At 38.5% G+C, this 23,862-nt stretch overlaps 2 non-coding genes across 2 annotated transcripts; both read right to left on the bottom strand.

Moving 5' to 3' along the window:
* Nucleotides 1-6,053: 6,053 nt before the first annotated feature.
* On the bottom strand, nt 6,054-6,157 carry LOC130983818 (small nucleolar RNA R71). The gene has a single exon (XR_009087792.1). It is a non-coding gene; the product is annotated as a small nucleolar RNA R71 (small nucleolar RNA).
* Nucleotides 6,158-23,320: 17,163 nt separating this feature from the next.
* LOC130984484 (small nucleolar RNA R71) lies at nt 23,321-23,427 on the bottom strand. The gene has a single exon (XR_009088419.1). It is a non-coding gene; the product is annotated as a small nucleolar RNA R71 (small nucleolar RNA).
* Between the last annotated feature and the right edge of the window lie 435 nt (nt 23,428-23,862).

The following is a 23,862-nucleotide window of genomic DNA, read 5'->3' as shown; positions in this document are numbered from 1 at the left end:
ACTCAATTTTTGAGGTGGAAAGAACTTTGCCAAGAAGGCATTGACTAGCTTTTCCCATGAGTCCAGGCTTTCTTTAGGTTGAGAGTCCAACCATGTCCTAGCTCTATCTCTTACAGCAAAAGGGAATAGCATAAGTCTGTAGACCTCAGGGTCTACCCCATTAGTCTTGACAGTGTCACAGATTTGCAAGAACTCAGCCAAAAACTGATGAGGATCTTCCAATGGAAGTCCATGGAACTTGCAATTCTGTTGCATTAGAGAAACTAATTGAGGCTTAAGCTCAAAGTTGTTTGCTCCAATGGCAGGGATAGAGATGCTTCTCCCATAGAAGTCGGGAGTAGGTGCAGTAAAGTCACCCAGCACCTTCCCTGCATTGTTTGCATTGTTGTTGTTTTCGACTGCCATGTCTTCTTCTTCTTTGAAGATTTCTGTTAGGTCCTCTATAGAGAATTGTGCCTTAGCTTCTCTTAGCTTTCGCTTCAAGGTCCTTTCAGGTTCAGGGTCAGCTTCAACAAGAATGCCTTTATCTCTGCTCCTGCTCATATGAAAGAGAAGAGAACAAGAAAATGTGGAATCCTCTATGTCACAGTATAGAGATTCCTTGAGGTGTCAGAGGAAAAGAAAAGTAGAAGACAGAAGTAGAAAATTCAAACTTATCATAGAAGAAGGAGTTCGAATTTTTCATTAAGGAATAGTGTTAGTCCATAAATAGAAGGATGTGAGAGGAGGGAATGTAATTTTCGAAAATCAAGTAAAAGAATTTGAAAACATTTTGAAAAACATTAATTAATTTTCGAAAATAAGAGTGGGAAAGAAATCAAGTGATTTTTGCAAAAGATTTTGAAATTAGAAATCAAAAAGATTTGATTGAAAACTATTTTGAAAAAGATGAGGTTAAGAAGATATGATTGGTTTTAAAAATATGTGATTGAGAAAATATGATTTGAAAATATGATTTGAAAACAATTTAAAAAAAAGATTGATTTTTAAAAATTAATACTTGGCTATCAAGAAAAGATATGATTCAAACATTAAACCTTTCTCAACAGAAAAGGCAACATACTTGAAATGTTGAATCAATCATTAATTGATAGCAAGTATCTTTGAAAAAGGAAAGAAATTGATTTGAAAACATTTGATTGAAAAGATATGATTTAAAAAAGATTTGATTTTGAAAAACTTTGAAAATTTGAAAAAATTGATTTGAAAACAAATCCTCCCCCTTGTGCCATCCTGGCGTTAAACGCCCAGAATGGTGCACATTCTGGCGTTTAACGCCCAAATCTCTACCCTTTTGGGCGTTAAACGCCCAGCCAGGCACCCTGGCTGGCGTTTAAACGCCAGTCTGTCTTCTTCACTGGGCATTTTGAACGCCCAGCTTTTTCTGTATAATTCCTCTGCTGTATGTTCTGAATCTTCAGTTCCCTGTACTATTGACTTGAAAATAGAACCAAGATCAAATAAACAATGCATTGCAAGACACCAAACTTAAAATTAGACACTAGACTTAAACAAGAAACATAAAATATTTTTGGTTTTTATGATTTTGAAAATTTTTTTGTGTTTTTTCGAAAATTATATGGAAATAGAAAATAAAAGTTTCAGAATTCTTAATTTGGATTCCAGGAATCATTGCAATGCTAGTCTAAGACTCCGGTCCAGGAATTAGACATGGCTTCTCAGCCAGCCAAGCTTTCAGAGAAAGCTTCGGTCCAAAACACTAGACATGGCCAATGGCCAGCCAAGCCTTAGCAGATCATTGCTCCAATAGCAAGATTGATAGAAATCAACAAGCTCTTGTGATGATCGGTTGAAACCTCGATCCAATAAGATTAGACATGGCTTCTCAGCCAGCCAGAATTCTACAGATCATCATGAAACACTAGAATTCCTTCTTAAGAACTCTGAAGAAAAATACTTAATCTAAGCAGATGAACCGTCAGTTGTCCATACACAAAACAATCCCCGGCAACGGCGCCAAAAACTTGGTGCGCAAAATTGTGAACAATACTTTTCACAACTCTCATAATCCCCGGTAATGAACCCCAAAAACTTGGTGCTCAATACCTTGGCATAAACACAACTTCGCACAACTAACCAGCAAGTGCACTGGGTCGTCCAAGTAATAAACCTTACGCGAGTAAGGGTCGATCCCACGGAGATTGTTGGTATGAAGCAAGCTATGGTCACCTTGTAAATCTTAGTCAGGCAGACTCAAATGGGTATAGGTGATAAACGCATAAAGCATAAAGATAAAGATAGAGATACTTGTGTAATTCATTGGTAGGAACTTCAGATAAGCGTATGAAGATGCCTTCCCTTCCGTCTCTCTGCTTTCCTACTGTCTTCATCCAATCCTTCTTACTCCTTTCCATGGCAAGCTTATGCAAGGGTTTCACCGTTGTCAGTGGCTACCTCCCATCCTCTCAGTGAAAATGTTCCTATGCTCGGTCACAGCATATGGCTAATCAGCTGTCGGTTCTCGGTCAGGCCGGAATAGAATCCAGTGATTCTTTTGCGTCTGTCACTAACGCCCCGCCTGCTAGGAGTTTGAAGCACGTCACAGTCATTCAATCATTGAATCCTACTCAGAATACCACAGACAAGGTTAGACCTTCTGGATTCTCTTGAATGCCGCCATCAGTTCTCGCCTATACCACGAAGATTCCGGTTAAGGAATCCAAGAGATATTCACTAGAGCCTTGGTTGCTTGTAGAACAAAAGTGGTTGTCAGTCACCTTGTTCATAGGTGAGAATGATGATGAGTGTCACGGATCATCACATTCATCAAGTTGAAGAACAAGTGATATCTCTGACAAAGAACAAGCGGAATTGAATAGAAGAACAATAGTAATTGCATTAATACTCGAGGTACAGCAGAGCTCCACACCTTAGATTAAGGTGTGGAGCTCTGTTGTACCTCGAGTATTAATGCAATTACTATTGTTCTTCTATTCAATTCCGCTTGTTCTTTGTCCAAGATATCACTTGTTCTTCAACTTGATGAATGTGATGATCCGTGACACTCATCATCATTCTCACTCATGAACAAGGTGACTGACAACCATTCTTGTTCTACAAGCAATCAAAGCTCTAGTGAATATCTCTTGGATTCCTGATAACACGATGCATGGTTGATCGCCTGACAACCGAGTGCTCGCCTGACAAACGAGCCAGCCATTCCGTGAGATCAGAGTCTTCGTGGTATAGGCAAGAACTGATGGCGGCATTCAAGAGAATCCGGAAGGTCTAACCTTGTCTGTGGTATTCTGAGTAGGATTCAATGATTGAATGACTGTGACGTGCTTCAAACTCCTGAGGGCGGGGCGTTAGTGACAGACGCAAAAGAATCACTGGATTCTATTCCGGCCTGATTGAGAACCGACAGATGGATAGCCATGCCGTGACAGGGTGCGTTGAACATTTCCAATGAGAGGATGGGAGGTAGCCACTGACAACGGTGAAACCCTTGCAAAAGCTTGCCATGGAAAGGAGTAAGAAGGATTGGATGAAGACAGTAGGAAAGCAGAGAGACGGAAGGGAAGGCATCTTCATGCGCTTATCTGAAGTTCCTACCAACGGATTACATAAGTATCTCTATCTTTATCTTTTATGTTATTTTCGTTCATCACCATATACATTTGAGTTTGCCTGACTGAGATTCACATGGTGACCATAGCTTGCTTCATAGCAACAATCTCCGTGGGATCGACCCTTACTCACGTAAGGTATTACTTGGACGACCCAGTGCACTTGCTGGTTAGTTGTGCGAAGTTGTGTTTATGCCATGGTATTGAGCACCAAGTCTTTGGAGCCATTATCGGGGATTATTTGAATATGGACAAAGTAGTGATCACAATTTCGTGCACCAAGTTTTTGGCGCCGTTGCCGGGGATTGTTTGTGTATGGACAACTGAAGGTTCATCTTGTTGCTTAGATTAGGTATTTTTTTTCGAAATTCTTGAAGATGAATTCTAGAGTTTCATGATGATTTGTTGAAATCTGGCTGGCTGAGAAGCCATGTCTAATTTCATTGGACCGAGGCTTCAACTTATCATCACAAGAGCTTGTTGATCTTTATCAATCTTGCTTTTGGAGCAGTGATCTGCTAAGGCTTGGCTGGCCTTTGGCCATGTCTAGTGTTTTGGACCGAAGCTTTCTTTGAAAGCTTGGCTGGCTGTGAAGCCATGTCTAATTCCTGGACCGGAGTCTTAGACTAGCATTGCACTGATTCCTGGAATTCTCATTAAGAATTTTGATATCTTTTTCCACTTAATTTTCGAAAAACACAAAAAAAAAAAAATTTACAAAATCATAAAACCAAAAATATTTGATGTTTCTTGCTTAAGTCTATGTCTCATCTTAAGTTTGGTGTCAATTGCATGCATTCATTCATGTGTCTTAAGGATCTTCAAGTAATTCTTGATGATTTCTTACTCTGATCTTTGAATTCTTTTGGCTTGAGTGTTTATGTGCCTCATATAGTGTTAGTAGTATACAAACTGCTAAGTTTGTGTCTTGCATGCATTGTTATTTGATTCTTGTTGCATTTTGATTATTTAAAAATCCAAAAATATTTTTAATTTGTGTCTTTTCAAGTCAATAATACAAAGAATTGAAGATTCAGAACATGCTGTAGAGGAATTATACAGAAAAAGCTGAGCATTCAAAATGCCCAGTGAAGAAGAGACTGGCGTTTAATGCCAGCCAGGGTACCTGGTTGGGCGTTTAACGCCCAAAGAGGTAGCATTTTGGGCGTTAAACGCCAAAATGTATACCATTCTGGGCGTTAACGCCAGGATGGTGCTAAGGGAAGATTTTGTTTTCAAATCAATTTTTTTTTCATGTTTTCAAAGTTTTTCAAAATCAAATCTTTTTCAAATCATATCTTTTCAATCAAATGTTTTCAAAATCAATTTCTTTCCTTTTTCAAAAATACTTACTAACAATTAATGATTTGATTGAACATCTCAAATTTGTTGCCTTTTCTGTTGAGAAAGGTTTAATGTTTGAATCATATCTTTTCTTGTTAGGCAAGTTACTAATTTTCAAAATCAAATCTTTTAAAATTGTTTTCAAAACATATCTTTTTAAAATTGTTTTCAAATCATATCTTCTCAATCACATTTTTTAAAACCAATCATATCTTCTCAACCACATCTTTTTCAAAATAGTTTTCAATCAAATCTTTTTAATTTCTAATTTCAAAATCTTTTTTCAAAAATCACTTGATTTCTTTTCCACTTTCAATTTTCGAAAATTATCAATCAATTTTTCAAAATGTTTTTAAAATCTTTTTAATTGAATTTTCGAAAATTCTCTTCCCTCCTTCCCACATCCTTCTATTTATGGAGTACTACTCCTTCTTAATGCACAATTCAAACTCTATCTAATCAAGTTCGAATTCTTCTATCTTCTTTTCTTCTATTTTTCTTTTCCTCTGACACCTCAAGGAATCTCTATACTGTGACATAGAGGATTCCACATTTTCTTTTTCTCTTCTCTTTCATATGAGCAGGAGCAGAGACAAAGGCATTCTTGTTGAAGCTGACCCTGAACCTGAAAGGACCTTGAAGAGAAAGCTAAGAGAAGCTAAAGCACAACTCTCTTTAGGGGACCTGACCGAATTCTTCAAAGAAGAAGAACACATGGCAGCCGAAAACAACAACAATGCAAACAATGCAAGGAAGGTGCTGGGTGACTTTACTGCACCTACTCCCGACTTCTATGGGAGAAGCATCTCTATCCCTGCCATTGGAGCAAACAACTTTGAGCTTAAGCCTCAATTAGTTTCTCTAATGCAACAGAATTGCAAATTCCATGGACTTCCAATGGAAGATCCTCATCAGTTTTTAGTTGAGTTCTTGCAAATCTGTGACACAGTCAAGACTAATGGGGTTGACCCTGAGGTATACAGACTGATGCTATTCCCTTTTGCTATAAGAGACAGAGCTAGAATATGGTTGGACTCACAACCTAAAGATAGCTTGGACTCTTGGGAAAAGCTAGTCAATGCCTTCTTGGCAAAGTTCTTTCCACCTAAAAAATGGAGTAAGCTTAGAGTGGAAGTCCAGACCTTCAGACAGAAGGATGGAGAATCCCTCTATGAAGCTTGGGAAAGATACAAACAATTGATCAGAAAATGTCCATCTGACATGCTTTCTGAATGGAGCATCATAGGTATTTTCTATGATGGTCTCTCTGAACTATCCAAGATGTCTTTGGATAGCTCTGCTGGAGGATCTCTTCATCTGAAGAAGACGCCTACAGAGGCTCAAGAACTAATTGAGATGGTTGCAAATAACCAATTCATGTACACTTCTGAAAGGAATCCTGTGAACAATGGGACAAGTCAGAAGAAAGGAGTTCTTGAGATTGATACTCTGAATGCCATATTGGCTCAGAACAAAATATTGACTCAACAAGTCAATTTGATTTCTCAAAGTCTGTCTGGAATGCAAAATACACCTGGCAGTGCTAAGGAAGCTTCATCTAAGGAAGAAGCTTATGATCCTGAGAACCCTTCAATGGAAGAGGTGAATTACCTAGGAGAACCCTATGGAAACACCTACAATTCTTCATGGAGAAATCACCCAAATTTCTCATGGAAGAATCAAGAAAGACCTCAACAAGGTTTCAATAACAATAATGGTGGAAGAAACAGGTTTAGCAATGGCAAGCCTTTTCCATCATCTTCTCAGCAACAGACAGAGAGTTCTAAGCAGAATACTTCTGACTTAGCAACAATGGTCTCTGATCTAATAAAGACCACTCAAAGTTTCATGACTGAAACAAGGTCCTCCATTAGGAATTTGGAAGGACAAGTGGGTCAGCTGAGCAAGAAAATTACTGAACTCCCTCCTAGCACTCTCCCAAGTAATACAGAAGAAAATCCAAAAGGAGAGTGCAAAGCCATAAACATGGCCGAATGTGGAGAGGAAAGAGAGGAGGAGGACGCCACTGAGGAAGACCTCAATGGGCGTGCACCAATCTCCTCTGAGTTCCTCAATGAGGAACCATGGGAATCTGAGGCTCAAAATGAGACCATAGAGATTCCATTGGACTTACTTCTGCCATTCATGAGCTCTGATGAGTATTCTTCTCTGAAGAGGATGAGTATATCACTGAAGAGCAAGTTGCTAAATACCTTGGAGCAATCATGAAGCTAAATGACAAGTTATTTGGAAATGAGACTTGGGAGGATGAACCCCCTTTGCTCACCAAAGAACTGGATGACTTGTCTAGGCAGAAATTACCTCAAAAGAGACAAGATCCTGGGAAGTTTTCCATACCTTGTACCATAGGCACCATGACCTTCAAGAAGGCCTTGTGTGACTTAGGGTCAAGTGTAAACCTCATGCCCCTCTCTGTAATGGAGAAGCTAGGGATCTTTGAGGTACAAGCTGCAAGTATCTCACTAGAGATGACAGACAACTCAAGAAAACAAGCTCATGGACTTATAGAGAATGTTTTGGTAAAAGTTGAAGACCATTACATCCCTACTGATTTCATAGTCCTAGAGACTGGGAGGTGCATGGATGAATCCATCATCCTTGGCAGACCCCTCCTAGCCACAACAAAGGCTGTGATTGATGTTGATAGAGGTGAACTGATCATTCAAGTGAATGAAGAATCCTTGGTGTTTAAGGCTCAAGGATATCCCTCTGTCATCATGGAGAAGAAGCTTGAAGAGCTTCCCTCAAATCAGAGACAAATAGAGCCCCCACAGTCAAACTCTAAGTTTGGTGTTGGGAGGCCACAACCAAACTCTAAGTTTGGTGTTGAACCCCCACATTCAAACTCTAAGTTTGGTGTTGGGAGGTTTCAACATTGCTCTGAGTATCTATGAGGCTCCATGAGAGCCATCTGTCAAGCTAATGACATTAAAGAAGCGCTTGTTGGGAGGCAACCCAATGTTTTATAATTAACCATTTCCTTTTGTTATTTTATCTTTTTTGTAGGGTGATGATCATAAGAAGTCACAAAATCAATGAAAAAAAGCAAAAACAAAATGAAAAACAGGAAGAAAATCAGCACACCCTGGAGGAAGATGTTGCTGGCGTTCAAACGCCAGTAAGCCTAGCAGTTGGGCGTTTAACGCCCAGTCTGGCACCATTCTGGGCGTTTAACGCCAGAAAGGGGCACCAGACTGGCGTTAAACGCCAGGAAAGGGTAAGAACCTGGCGTTAAACGCCAGGAATGGGCACCAGCCCGGCGTTTAACGCCAGAAATGGCTCAAAACGTGATTTTGAGCAACATTTGGTGCAGGGATGACTTTTCCTTGACACCACAGGATCTGTGGACCCCACAGGACCCTCACCAACCCCACCACCACCCTCTCCCTTCTTCCCCCATTCACCAATCACCTCAATACCTCTTCCCCAAAAACCCTTCACCTATCAAATCCCATCTTTCTCTTCACCACTCACATCCATCCTTCATAAAACCCCACCAACCTCACCCTTCAAATTCAAACCACTTTCCCTCCCAAACCCACCCATAATGGCCGAACACCACTTCTCCCCTTCTTTGGCCGAATTAACCACCATCTCCCTTCTCCCTCATTTCTTCTTCTTCTACTCTCTTCTTTCTTCTTTTGCTCGAGGACGAGCAAACCTTTTAAGTTTGGTGTGGTAAAAGCGTTGCTTTTTCGTTTTCCATAACCATTTATGGCATCCAAGGCCGGAGAAACCTCTAGAAAGAGGAAAGGGAAGGCAAAAGCTTCCACCTCCGAGTCATGGGAGATGGATAGGTTCATCTTAAGGGTGCATCAAGACCACTTCTATGAAGTTGTGGCCTTGAAGAAGGTGATCCCCGAAGTCCCCTTTTCACTCAAAAAGGGTGAATATCCGGAGATCCGCCATGAGATCCGAAGAAGAGGTTGGGAAGTACTTACCAACCCCATTCAACAAGTTGGAATCTTGATGGTTCAAGAGTTCTATGCTAATGCATGTATCACAAAGAACCATGGTCAAAGTATGAACCCGGATCCAAAGAATTATCTTACTATGGTTCGGGGGAATTACTTGGATTTCAGTCCGGAAAGTGTGAGGGTAGCATTCAACTTGCCCATGATGCAAGGAGATGAACATCCTTACACAAGAAGGGTCAACTTTGATCAAAGGTTGGACCAAGTCCTCACAGTCATATGTGAAGAGGGCGCACAATGGAAGAGAGATTCAAGAGGCAAGCCGGTTCAATTGAGAAGGCATGACCTCAAACCCGTGGCTAGAGGATGGTTGGAGTTCATTCAACGCTCAATCATTCCCACTAGCAACCGGTCCGAAGTTACTCTAGACCGGGCCATCATGATTCATAGCATCATGATTGGAGAAGAAGTGGAAGTTCATGAGGTTATAGCCCAAGAACTCTATAAAGTGGCGGACAAGTCTTCCACCTTGGCAAGGCTAGCCTTTCCTCATCTCATTTGTCACCTCTGTTATTCAGTTGGAGTTGACATAGAAGGAGATACCCCCATTGATGAGGACAAGCCCATCACCAAGAAAAGGATGGAGCACACAAGAGACCCCTCTCATCAAGAGATCCCTGAGATGCCTCAAGGGATGCACTTTCCTCCACAAGACTATTGGGAGCAAGTAAACACCTCCCTAGGAGAATTGAGTTCCAACATGGGACAACTAAGGGTGGAGCATCAAGAACACTCCATTCTCCTCCATGAAATTTGAGAAGATCAAAGAATCATGAGAGAGGAGCAACAAAGACAAGGAAGAGACATTGAGGAGCTCAAGCACTCTATAGGACCTTCAAGAGGAAGAAAGAGCCGCCATCACTAAGGTGGACCCGTTCTTTAATCTCCTTGTTCTTTGTTTTCTTGTTTTTCGAATTTTATGCTTATGTTTATCTATGTTTGTGTCTTGTGATCATTAGTGTCTTAGTGTCTATGCCTTAAAGTTATGAATGTCCTATGAATCCATCACCTTTCTTGAATAAAAACGTGCTTAAATTAAAAAGGAAAGAATTGCATGAATTTTGAATTTTATAGCAGTTTAATTATTTTGATGTGGTGGCATTACTTTTGTTCTCTGAATGTATGCATGAACAGTGCATATGTCTTTTGAATTTGTGGTTCATGAATGTTGGCTCTTGAAAGAATGATGAAAAAGGAGACATGTTACTGATGATCTGAAAAATCATTAAAAATGATTCTTGAAGCAAGAAAAAGCAGTGAATACAAAAAAAAAAGAGAAAAAAGAAGGAGAAAAACGAAAAAAAAAAGGGAGAAAGAGAAAAAGAAAGAAAAAGAAAGAAATAAAGTGTGATCCAAGGCAAAAAGAGTGTGCTTAAGAACCCTGGACACCTCTAATTGGGGACTTTAGCAAAGCTGAGTCACAATCTGAAAAGGTTCACCCAATTATGTGTCTGTGGCATGTATGTATCCGGTGGTAATACTGGAAGACAGAGTGCTTTGGGCCACGGCCAAGACTCAATAAGTAGCTGTGTTCAAGAATCATCATACTTAACTAGGAGAATCAATAACACTATCTGGATTCTGAGTTCCTAAAGAAGCCAATCATTCTGAATTTCAAAGGATAGAGTGAGATGCCAAAACTATTTAGAGGCAAAAAGCTAAAAGCCCCGCTCATCTAATTAATACTGATCTTCATAGATGTTTTTGGAGTTCATTGCATATTCTCTTCTTTTTATCTTATTTGATCTTCAGTTGCTTGGGGACAAGCAACAATTTAAGTTTGGTGTTGTGATGAGCGGATAATTTGTACGCTTTTTGGCATTGTTTTTAGTATGTTTTTAGTATGATCTAGTTAGTTTTTAGTATATTTTTGTTAGTATTTAGTTAAAATTCACTTTTCTGGACTTTACTATGAGTTTGTGTGTTTTTCTGTGATTTCAGGTATTTTCTGGCTGAAATTGAGGGATCTGAGCAAAAATCTTATCCAGAGACTCAAAAGGACTGCAGATGCTGTTGGATTCTGACCTCCCTGCACTCGAAGTGGATTTTCTGGAGCTACAGAAGCCCAATTGGCGCGCTCTCAACGGCGTTGGAAAGTAGACATCCTGGGCTTTCCAGCAATATATGATAGTCCATACTTTGCCCAAGATTTGATGGCCCAAACCGGCGTTCAAAGTCACCTCAAGAAATTCCAGCGTTAAACGCCGGAACTGGCACCCAAATGGGAGTTAAACGCCCAAACTGGCATAAAAGCTGGCGTTTAACTCCAAGAAGAGTCTCTACACGAAAATGCTTCATTGCTCAGCCCAAGCACACACCAAGTGGGCCCGGAAGTGGATTTTTATGTCATTTACTCATCTCTGTACACCCTAGGCTACTAGTTTTCTATAAGTAGGACCTTTTACTATTGTATTGAGATATATCTGGGTAGCTATCTTTGAATTTTATGCTATCTTAGATCATTGGGAGGCTGGCCATTCGGCCATGCCTAGACCTTATGCTTATGTATTTTCAACGGTGGAGTTTCTACACACCATAGATTAAGGGTGGAGCTCTGCTGTACCTCGAGTATTAATGCAATTACTATTGTTCTTCTATTCAATTCCGCTTGTTCTTTGTCCAAGATATCACTTGTTCTTCAACTTGATGAATGTGATGATCCGTGACACTCATCATCATTCTCACTCATGAACAAGGTGACTGACAACCATTCTTGTTCTACAAGCAATCAAAGCTCTAGTGAATATCTCTTGGATTCCTGATAACACGATGCATGGTTGATCGCCTGACAACCGAGTGCTCGCCTGACAAACGAGCCAGCCATTCCGTGAGATCAGAGTCTTCGTGGTATAGGCAAGAACTGATGGCGGCATTCAAGAGAATCCGGAAGGTCTAACCTTGTCTGTGGTATTCTGAGTAGGATTCAATGATTGAATGACTGTGACGTGCTTCAAACTCCTGAGGGCGGGGCGTTAGTGACAGACGCAAAAGAATCACTGGATTCTATTCCGGCCTGATTGAGAACCGACAGATGGATAGCCGTGCCGTGACAGGGTGCGTTGAACATTTCCAATGAGAGGATGGGAGGTAACCACTGACAACGGTGAAACCCTTGCAAAAGCTTGCCATGGAAAGGAGTAAGAAGGATTGGATGAAGACAGTAGGAAAGCAGAGAGACGGAAGGGAAGGCATCTTCATGCGCTTATCTGAAGTTCCTACCAATGGATTACATAAGTATCTCTATCTTTATCTTTTATGTTATTTTCGTTCATCACCATATACATTTGAGTTTGCCTGACTGAGATTTACAAGGTGACCATAGCTTGCTTCATAGCAACAATCTCCGTGGGATCGACCCTTACTCACGTAAGGTATTACTTGGACGACCCAGTGCACTTGCTGGTTAGTTGTGCGAAGTTGTGTTTATGCCATGGTATTGAGCACCAAGTCTTTGGAGCCATTACCGGGGATTATTTGAATATGGACAAAGTAGTGATCACAATTTCGTGCACCAGTTATTTAACAACCTCTTAGCTTGATCTTTTACAGCAAATGGAAACAGTAATAATCTGTAGACATCTTGATCTATTTCCTTATCATGCACTGTGTCAGCAATTTGCAAAAATTGTGCCAGAAACTCTGTAGGTTCTTCATGTGGAATACTGGAATACTGGCAGCTTTGTTGCACCATGATAATGAGCTGAGGATTCAACTCAAAGCTACTAACTCCAATGGAGGGTATACAGATACTACTCCCATATGAAGCAGTAGTGGGGTTAGCATATGACCCCAGAGTCCTCCTGGACTGTGCATTTCCACTTAGTTCCATGATGGAGCAAAGGAGATGGTATAGATGTTGATATTGTCTATTTTATTTAATTTATTATATAAAGAAAATTTATTTTCGAAAGAATAAAATAAAATAAATTAAAAATCGAAATAAAAATAAAATAAATAAAGAAAGAAAATTAAAAATTAAAAATTTGAAAACTTTTATGAAGATTTTCGAAAATTTGAGGGGAGAGAAATTGGTTAGGATATTTTTGAAAAAGATATTTTTTTTGAATTTTGAATTTTATGATGAAAGAGAAAAACACACAAAAGACACAAGACTTAAAATTTTTAGATCTAATGCTCCTTATTTTTGAAAATTTTGGAGGGAAAACACCAAGGAACACCAAACTTAAAAATTTTAAGATCAAAACACAAGAAAGAATCAAGAACACCTTGAAGATTCACAAGAATACCAAGAACAAAAGAGAGAACACCAAACTTAAAATTTTTATAAAACCAAGATAAATTTTTGAAAATTAAAGAAAGATCAACAAGAAAACACCAAACTTAAAGTTTGGCACAAGATTAAATCAAGAAAAATTATTTTTGAAAAAAAGATTTTAAAAAGAAGATGCCCAATTGCCAAGAAAATAGACCAATGCTCTAGCCAATTGGGAGTAAATGTAACACTTGTTCTAAATAGGTATATTCCTTTTGGAAGATTAATGCTTTAAAAAGAACACAAGTGAAACAAGAAAAGACACAGAACAAGAAAAATTAAAGATCAACAAGAAAAATAAACAAGAACAACTTGAAGATCAAGGAAGAACAAAGAACACTAATATGAAAATTTTAAAGAAAAATATAAAATATGCAGTTGACACCAAACATAGAACAAGACACTAAACTCACGAAAAAAATTAGAAATTGATAAAGAAAAATAAAAATTTTGAAAAAATTTTTTGAAAAAGGAATAAAGGACTCAAAATTTAATGACCCTATAATAACAAAAATAAATTATTCCTAATCTAAGCAACAAAATAAACCTTTAGTTGTTCAAACTCGAATAATCCCCGGCAACGGCGCCAAAAACTTGGTGCACGAATTTGCAATCCATACAACTAACCAGCAAGTGCACTGGGTCGTCCAAGTAATACCTTACGTGAGTAAGGGTCGATCCCACGGAGATTATTGGTTTGAAGCAAGCTATGTTTATTTTATTAATCTTAGTCAGGATGCCAATAAGGTTATTTGGATTTAATTGTAAGAAGTAAAAGTGTTTGGAATAAGTAATTGTTACTTTATTACTGGAGAATATGTTGGAGTTTTGGAGATGCTTTGTCCTCTGAATTTCTGCAATGTAATATTCAACTCAATTGTTTGTAAAGTTCCATCCATGGCAGGCTGTATGTAGGGTGTCACCATTGTCAGTGGCTACTTCCCATCCTCTCAGTGAAAATAGTCCAGATGCTCTGTCACAGCACGGCTAATCAGCTGTTGGTTCTCGATCATGTTGGAATAGGATCCATTGATCCTTTTGCGTTTGTCATCACGCCCAGCAATCGTGAGTTTGAAGCTCGTCACAGCCATTCAATCCTTGAATCCTACTCGGAATACCACAGACAAGGTTTAGACTTTCCGGATCCTCAAGAGTGGCCGCCATCAGTTCTAGCTTATACCACGAAGATTCTAATTAAGGAAGCTAAGAGATGCTCATTCAATCTGATGTAGAACGGAAGTGTTTGTCAGGTACACGTTCATGGATTGAGGAAGGTGATGAGTGTCACGGATCATCACCTCCTTCACAATTAAGCACATATGAACATCTTAGATAGGAACACACACACGTTTGAATGGAGAAATAGAAACAATTGCATTAATTCATTGAGACGCTGCAGAGCTCCTCACCCCCAACAATGGAGTTTAGAGACTCATGCCGTCAAAGTGTATAAAATTCAGATCTGAAAAATGTCATGAGATACAAAATAAGTCTCTAAAAGTTGTTTAAATAGAAAACTAATAACCTAGGTTTACAGAAAATGAGTAAACTATGATAGATAGTGCAGAAATCCAATTTTGGGGCCCACTTGGTATGTGCTGGGGCTGAGACTTAAGCTTCTCACGTGCCTGGGCTGTTTTGGGCGTTCAACGCTAGGTTGTAACCTGTTTCTGGCGTTGAACTCCAACTTGTAACTTGTTTCTGGCGCTGGACGCCAGACTGCAACATGGAACTGGCGTTGAACGCCAGTTTACGTCGTCCATCTTCGCGCAAAGTATGAACTATTATATATTGCTGGAAAGCCCTGGATGTCTACTTTCCAACCCAATTGAGAGCGCGTCAATTGAACTCCTATAGCTCCAAAAAATCCATTTCGAGTGCAGGGAGGTCAGGATCCAACAGCATCGGCAGTCCTTTTTCAGCCTCACTCAGATTTTTGCTCAGCTCCCTCAATTTCAGCCAGAAAATACCTGAAATCACAGAAAAACACACAAACTCATAGTAAAGTCCAGAAATATGATTTTTTCCTAAAAACTAATAATATTCTACTAAAAACTAATTAAAACATGCTAAAATCTACATGAAATTATCCCCAAAAAGCGTATAAAATATCCGCTCATCAGTACTTATCCAAATTATTTTCATTCGAGTAGATAGTTTTCCTTTTGGCTTTGGTTAAATAACTGGTGACTCTTGAGTTATCAAACTCATTGTTAATTGAAAATTGGAATTCATCCACTTAACTTACCTTCATAGTTAGAGGTTAACAAAGTGGAAGAAAAATCCAATTCTCATCACAATTGATAAGGATAACTAGGATAGGACTTCTAGTTCTTGTACCTTGCCAAAGGTTTATTTTACAGTTATTATTATTTTATTTTACTTGTCATATAACATATTCCCACCTTACTTCCATAACCCATATTTTACCTTTTTCATAACCAATAATAAGAACATACCTCCCTGCAATTCCTTGAGAAGACGACCCGAGGTTTAAATACTCGGTTATCAATTTTAAAAGGGGTTTGTTACTTGTAACAACCAAAACTTTTGCACGAAGGGACTTTTGTTGGTTTAGAAACTATATCTACAACGCGACTATTTTTATAAAATTCTATACTAGCAAAAATCCCAACGTCAGTTATCCACATGGTTCCAGGGAGGCATATGTCCTCTAGAACTTGATCCAGCTTTTTATCTTTAGCCATTCTCCTATTAAAGGATTCTAGATCATCTTGCAGTTGAGGAAGTTTGCGGACTTCTCTTACTTTGTCAAGGTGAAAGTAAATAATCTTTCCCCTGACCATAGTCTGAAAGGTGTGGAAGGCAGTTCCCTCTATTCTTTGCTTATCTATTAGCCACAGATTTGCATAGAATTCGTGGACCATGTTTCTTCCCACTTTCATCTCAGGATTGGCTAGGATTTCCCAGCCTCTGTTTCAAATCTGCTCTTGGATCTCCGGATATTCGTCTTCTTTCAGATCGAATTTAACTTCCGGGATCACTGATCTTCTGCACGTGATTTTGACGTAATGGTCTGCATGTTCTTTGGTGCAAAACCTCTCATGCATCCAAGGTTTTGGATTGTTCTCTTTCTTGCCTCTTGGAATGGTTTATTTTCCTTTAGAGTCCATGATCTTGGTGAGTTTTAGCTCAGTGATCATGGAAAAATACCCCAAAATTAGAGGTTTGCTCGTCCTCAAGCAAAAGAAAGGAAAGAAGAGTGATAGAAGGAGAGAAGGATTTGAATGGTGAATGAAGGGGGATGACCGAATGGGATTTAAAAGGGAGGGTGTGGGTTTCGAAATTTTTTGAAAAAGATATGATAGAAAGATATGATTGGTAAAAGATAAATATGATACGAAAAAGATAGGATTTTAAAATTTTGAAAGATGTGAAAAAGATATGAGGAATTGAAATCAGAATTTTTTGTTGATGCAACTAAGAAATAAAAGATAAGGTGGATGAAGAAAAGGTTTGGAAGGAAATTGAAAAAAATGAGGTTTAAAATTGTTTTTGAAATAGAATCGAAAAAGAATTTAAAAAGAATTTATAGAATCATTAATTTTTGAAAATTGAAATTTAAAGCTGAATATTTGTGACATGTTTATGCAGAAAATTATGAATTAAAACATGAAAATTTGAAAAAAATTGAATTGAAAAAAAAAATTCCCCTCCCCCTGCTGTTCTAGCATTAAACGCCCAGAATGGTATCCATTCTGGCGTTTAACGCCCATCTGCTGGCCAATCTGGGCATTTAACGCCCAGTCAGGTACCCTGGCTGGTGTTAAACGCCAGAAATCCTTTGTCACTGGGCATTTTTCTGAACGCCCAGGACGCTGCCTATTCTGGCGTTAAACGCCCAAAATGCTACCCATTCTGGCATTTAACGCCCAGAATGGTACCTTTACTGGCGTTAAACGCCCAGAATGGTGCCCATTTTGGCGTTTAACGCCCAAAATGCCTATTTACTCGCAGTTTTACACCAGTGAGCCTTTTTTCTCTATGATTCCTCTGCTTTATATTTTGAACCTTCATTTTTCTGAATTATTTACTGAAATGTATAGACAAACATGAATAGAAAAACAAGATGACTCACATAATTGGGATAAACATCTAATTTATGCTGATGGCTGGGTTGCCTCTTATCAAGCGCTTCTTTACTATCTTTAGCTGGACTTTACTGAGCTTTAATCTAGTCTCAGCTTTGAGCATTCATGCTTAACATTGCCTTCAAGATAATGTTTGACTTTTTGCCCATTAACAATGAACTTTTTGTCAGAGTCAATATCTTGAAGCTCTACATATCCATATGATGACACACTTGTAATCACATATGGTCCCTTCCACCTAGATTTTAGTTTCCCAGGGAACAATCTTAGCCTAGAGTTGAATAGCAGAACCTTCTGACCTAGCTCAAAGACTCTAGATGATAGCTTTCTGTCATGCCACCTTTTTGCTTTCTCCTTGTAAATTTTGGCATTTTCGAAAGCATTGAGTCTGAACTCCTCTAACTCATTAAACTGGAGTTGTTGATTGAGTTTAGCAACTTGTTCTGGAGGACTAAATTCAGTGGATACTGCCTTAGCCTCTTCTTTCATGGAGGACTCACTTCTTAAGTACAGATGCTGATTTCTAGCAACCATAACTATGAGCTCTTGAGCCTCTTCAATTGTTTTTCTCTTGTGTATAGATCCACCAGTTGAGTGGTCTAGAGATATCTGGGCCTTTTCTGTAAGCCCATAGTAGAAGATGTCTAACTGCACCCATTCTGAAAATATTTCAGAGGGGCATTTCCTTAGCATCTCTCTGTACCTCTCCCAGGCGTCATAAAGGGATTCATTATCCTCTTGTTTAAAGCCTTGGATGTCTAGCCTTAACTATGTCATCCTTTTTGGAGGGAAATATTGATTTAGGAATTTTCTGATAACTGTTTTCATGTTTTTATGCTTGTTGTAGGTTGGTTATTTAACCACCTTTTGGCTTGATCTTTTACAGCAAATGGAAACAGTAATAATCTGTAGACATCCTGATCTACTTCCTTATCACATACCGTGTCAGCAATCTGTAAGAACTGTGCTAGAAACTCAGTAGGTTCTTCCTGTGGAAGACTGGAATACTGGCAATTTTGCTGCACCATGATAATGAGCTGGGGATTTAGCTCAAAATTACTGGTTCTAATGGGGGATATCCAGATACTACCCTCATATGAAGCAGTAGTGGGGTTACTATGTGACCCCAGAGTCCTTCTGGACTGTTCAGTTCCACTTAGGTCAATGATGGAGAAAGGGAGGTGATGTGAGTTGTGAATAAATTTTTTTTAAAATATATATATATATATTTTTCGGACCAAAATAAATAATAAAAATTGGAAATTAAAATAATTAATTATTTAAAAAGATTTGGAAAATTTTTATGAGGATTTTCGAAAAAATGAAGAGAGAGAAGGTGGTTAGGAAGTTTTGTAAAACATATGATTTTAGAAATTTTTTTAAAAAAAAAAGATATGATTTGAAAAAGATATGAATTTTAAAATTTTGACCAAGTCAACCCAAGGGATTCGAAAATAATGAGTAAATAAAGGAATATATATTTTTGAATTTAATGAGGAAAGAGAAAAACAATAAAATAACACCAAACATAGAATTTTTAGATCAAAACAAAGAAAACGAACAAGAAAAATCTGAATGTCAAGATGAACACCAAGAACACTTTGAAGATCAAGATGTTGACCAAGAACAAATTTTGAAAATTTTTAAGAAAACAAAAACACATAAGACAGCAAACTTAAAAGTTTTTATACTTTGGACACTGATAATTCGAAAATGTATATGATAACAAGCAACAAAAGATACCAAACAAGAACAATTTGAAGATCAAGAAAGAACTAAGAACATATAATTAAAAATATGAAGGACAACTAAAAACATGCAAATCACACCAAACTTAAAACATGAAACTAAACTCAAAGAAAAATAAAAAATTAATAAAGAAAAATAGGATTTTTGAAAGATTTTTGAAAAGAAAAAATAGAAGATGCAACTCTAGTGACTCTAAATAAAAAAAAAGATAAAATTTTTCCTAATCTAAGTAACAGGATGAACCATCAGTTGTTCAAACTCAAACAATCCCCGGCAACGGCGCCAAAAACTTGGTGCACGAAATTGCAATCACACTTTTGCAACTCCGCGCAACTAAATAGCAAGTGCACTGGGTCGTCCAAGTAATACCTTACGTGAGTAAGGGTCGATCACACGGAGATTGCCGGCTTGAAGCAAGCTATGGTTATCTTGTAATTCTTAGTCAGGAGATTAATAATAAAAAGGATTTTGTTTGTGAAAAGTAAAAGAGCATGAAAAGAATGGTACTTGTTATTAAATAATAGAGAGCAGGTTGGGATTTCGGAGTTGCTCTGCCTTCTGAATTTCTGCTTTCCTACTATCTTCTTCTTCCAAAAAACGCATGTCCCTTCCCTGGCAGGCTGTATGTTGGTGGATCACCGTTGTCAATTGCTACCATCCATCCTCTCAGTGAAAATATGTCCTCTATGGTTTCCCGCATGGCTAATCATCTGTCAGTTCTCACTTGTGTCGGAATAGGATACATTTATCCTTTTGCACACTATCACTGCGCCCAACATTCGCGAGTTTGAAGCTCGTCACAGTCATCCCATCCCAGATCCTACTCGGAATACCACATACAAGGTTTAGACTTTTCGGATCTCAGGAATGCTGCCAATTAATTCTAGCCTCTACCATGAAGGTTCAAATCTCACGATTTTGAGTGCTCTATTGTCAGGAGATGCAGGTCAAACTCGTGGATTAGAAACCCAAGAGATACACACTCAAGCTGTCGCCCAATGACTACGTTGAGCTCATGTAGAACGGAAGTGGTTATATGGCACGCGTTCATAAGTTAGAGAATAATGGTGAGTGTCACAGATCATCACATTCTCCATGTTGAAATACGAGTGAGTATCTTAGAATAGAAACAAATGTGATTGAATAGAAAACAACAGTAATTTCATTAATCCATGCAAATACAGCAGAGCTCCTCACCCCCACCTATGGGGTTTAGAGGTTCATACTGTAGAAGATACAATAGGATTTGTCAAAAATGTCGTAAGTTACAAAATAAATCTCTAAAAGTAGTTTTTATACTAAACTAGTAACCTAGGTTTACAGAAAATGAGTAACTAGATGCAGAGAGTGCAGAAATCCACTTCAGGGGCCCACTTGGTGAGTGTTTGGGCTTAGCTTCCTAGGTTTCAGATGCATGTGCCATTTTTGGAGTTAAACGCCAGCTTGGATGCCAGTTTGGGCGTTTAACTCCAGCTTTGGTGCCAGTTCTGGCATTTTACGCCAGAAAAGGGTCTCTCGTGGGCGTCTAAACGCAAGTTTGGCCCATCAAATCTAGGGCAAAGTATGGACTATCATATATTGCTGGAAAGCTCAAGATGTCTAATTTCCAACGCAATTGAGAACGTGCCAATTGGGTTTCTGTAGCTCCAAAAAATACACTTTGAGTACAGGAGGGTTAGAATCCAACAGCATCTGCAGTCCTTTTTCAGCCTCTGAATCAGATTTTCGCTCAGGTCTCTCAATTTCAACCAGAAAATACCTGAAATTACAGAAAAATGCATCAACTCATAGTAAATTCCAGAAATGTAATTTTTGCATAAAAATTAATAAAAATGCAACAAAAAGTGAATAAAACATACTAAAAACTATATGAAAACATTACTAAAAAGCGTATAAAATATCCGCTCATCATTACCCCCAACGTGGTAAAGAATTGAGCTTTCTAGAGATTCTGAAAAATTGCAGTGATGCACACGCGTGCTACACACGTACACGCAGTTGGAGATTTCTGACAATCTACGCGCATGCGCAGCTGATGCGTACGCGTGGATAGGCAATGTTGGACCCCAAACGCTACCTCAAACGTGAAAGCCAACATGCGCGATCTTGAATTTGAAATTTTGATTTTGAAAATGCACAACGGCGCGCTCGCGTCTATGGCGCGTACGCGCAAGTTTAACTTTTAAGCACCACGCGCACGCCAATAAAAGCAAAGTTTATTTTGTTTTCTGGTTTTCTTAGGCAAGGCATTTGAGTCAATGTTGGCCATCAAACGTTGACTCCAACTTGAAGCAACAGAATGTGCAATTCAAACAGATCTCTTCTCAACAGCAAGGGAAACCAATTGGAGCCATCTTCGACCCAATTCCATCAATGCCAAGAGCCCAAATTCAGAGAATGAAGATCCATAGAAGAAAGTGTATAAATAGCTTGAAATTTAAGTTAAAGAGGACCTTTTTGATTTTTTTTTTGGACTTTTACTTCATATCGAGAATTTTTAGTTCAATTTGAATTTGAGACTATATCTTTCAATTGCAATTTCCATCTTGAGAGCTATGAACATCTAAAGCCCTTTCATTGGGTTAGGGAGCTCTGTGTAATTCAATGGATCAATATTAGTTTTCATTCATCTTCTTCTTTCTTTTCTCTTGATTTTCCTAAAAAAGCTTTCGTTCTTCATCCAATTGGATAGTTATCTTAGGAAAGAAGCTATTCATAATTAGATCTTCTCGAAACCTTGGAAGAGAAATGAGGAGATCAAGCTAGAAATGCTTTCTCACATTGGATTAGATTGGAGTTTGGATGCATATAGTGACATGTAATCCTACGAACACTTTGATCTATGAATTTGTGTAGTATAATCAGTGACCAAACTTCGTCTCTTCTCATGAGCACTTAAATCAAGGAATTGGGCAATTATTCATGCTTAGAGAGATTGGTGAGCCAAGGAATTGGGATTCAATCACTTAAGATTGCCAAGGAGATCAATGAATGCATTGATTGCAGAAGAGATGAAAATGAATTTGATCCGGAGAATTATACATCTCCTGAACCCAATTATTCCCCCACTCTAATCTTACCCATTCTTTTATATTCTGCTTCTTTAACTTCAAGCTAATTCCCCATTCCCATTTAATTTCTTGCAATTTAAGCTTCTGCACTTTAATTCCTTGCAATTTAATTATCTGCATTTTTAATTACTTACAATTTAAGCTTCCGCTAATTTCACTTTCTGCATTCTCAACAAAATCTGATTTCGCTCAACTAACACAATTCTCTAATTAACATTGATCAACCAACCAAATCCCTATGGGATTCGACCTCACTTTATAGTGAGTTTTTACTTGACGATAATCCAGTGCACTTGCCGGAAAGAAAATTGTTGAGAGATAGTTTATGGCGCCGTTGCCGGGGATTGGTTTTGTATTGACAATTACTAAATTAGAAGATAACTAGATTGAGCACTTTTTTTTCTTTTGATTAATTAAGTTTTAATTTCAGCTGTTCATTTTAATTTTTCTACAATTTTAGTTGTTTCTCTTTAAATTCTTCATTCTCTTTTACTTTCCAGCAAGCTAACCCACCAACCATTTGATAAATTGCTCTAGCCAAGCTAACTATACTCTATTTTAGTAAGCTTTGCATTTGCTGCTTTTTATACTTGTTCATTATGTGACAGGCAGAAGAGAGGCCTCAACCTTATTTGATAGTGTACCAGAAAGAACCTTCCTGAGATTAAGGAGGGAAGCAAGAGGAAAGAGGGTTGTTGGTGCAGAAGAAGAGGAGGAAGATTTGGTTATAACCATAAAGGATGATATGGAAAACCATCATGAAGGAGAGTTGAATAACCATGCTAGAAGAGGTAGAGTCAACCCTGCTGGACAAGAGAGGAGAGTTCTGGGATCATACATGAATCCAAACCCAGGAAATTGTGGTAGCAGCATTCAAAAGCCAACTATCAATGCTAATAACTTCGAATTGAAGCCCCATCTCATAACTCTAGTACAGAACAACTGTTCTTTTGGAGGGAGTGCCCAGGAAGACCCTAATAAGCATCTCAGTAAATTCCAAAGGATATGTGACACAGTTAAATCTAATGGTGTTCATCCTGACACCTACAGATTGCTACTGTTTCCATTTTCTTTGAGGGATAAAGCATCAAAGTGGCTAGAATCATTTCCCAAGAAAAGCTTGACAACCTGGGAGGATGTGGTGAATAGATTATTAACAAGGTTCTACCCTCCACAAAAAGTTAACAGGCTAAGGACTAAAGTGCAGACATTCAGACAGCAAGATGGTGAGACTATTTATGAAGCCTGGGAGAGATTCAAGTATTTGACAGGGAAATGCCCCCTGATATGTTTAATGAGTGGGTGCAACTTCATATTTTCTATGAAGGGCTGAATTATGAATCAAAGAAAGCTGTAGACCACTCATTTGGAGGTTTGATGACTTACATCATCTACCCTTCTTTCTTGCTTAAAGAAGACCATAAAAGAGCATAAATCTCATTTGATCAGTACAATTCATGCATTATTTGATGAATATTATGGTACACTACTTTGAGATGAGTTGTGCTGAATTTCAGGTGAAAAAGGCATCAAAAATGGGTAGAAGACAAACAAGAAGCTGGGCGTGTGAAACTGGCGTACCATTTGGAGCAAACGCCACAAAAATGCACTGGCGTGGCATGCCAGGAGCTAGGCGTGGCACGCCAGTACTAAAGTCCAGAGAAGAAGTCCAAGCATGCATATGAGCGTGGCACACTAGTACAAAATTCTAGAGAGCAAAATAGAGGA

Source organism: Arachis stenosperma, chromosome 5, assembly GCF_014773155.1.
Source record: "Arachis stenosperma cultivar V10309 chromosome 5, arast.V10309.gnm1.PFL2, whole genome shotgun sequence".
Taxonomy (NCBI): Eukaryota; Viridiplantae; Streptophyta; class Magnoliopsida; order Fabales; family Fabaceae; genus Arachis; species Arachis stenosperma.
This window is presented reverse-complemented; position numbering and strand designations above follow the sequence as displayed.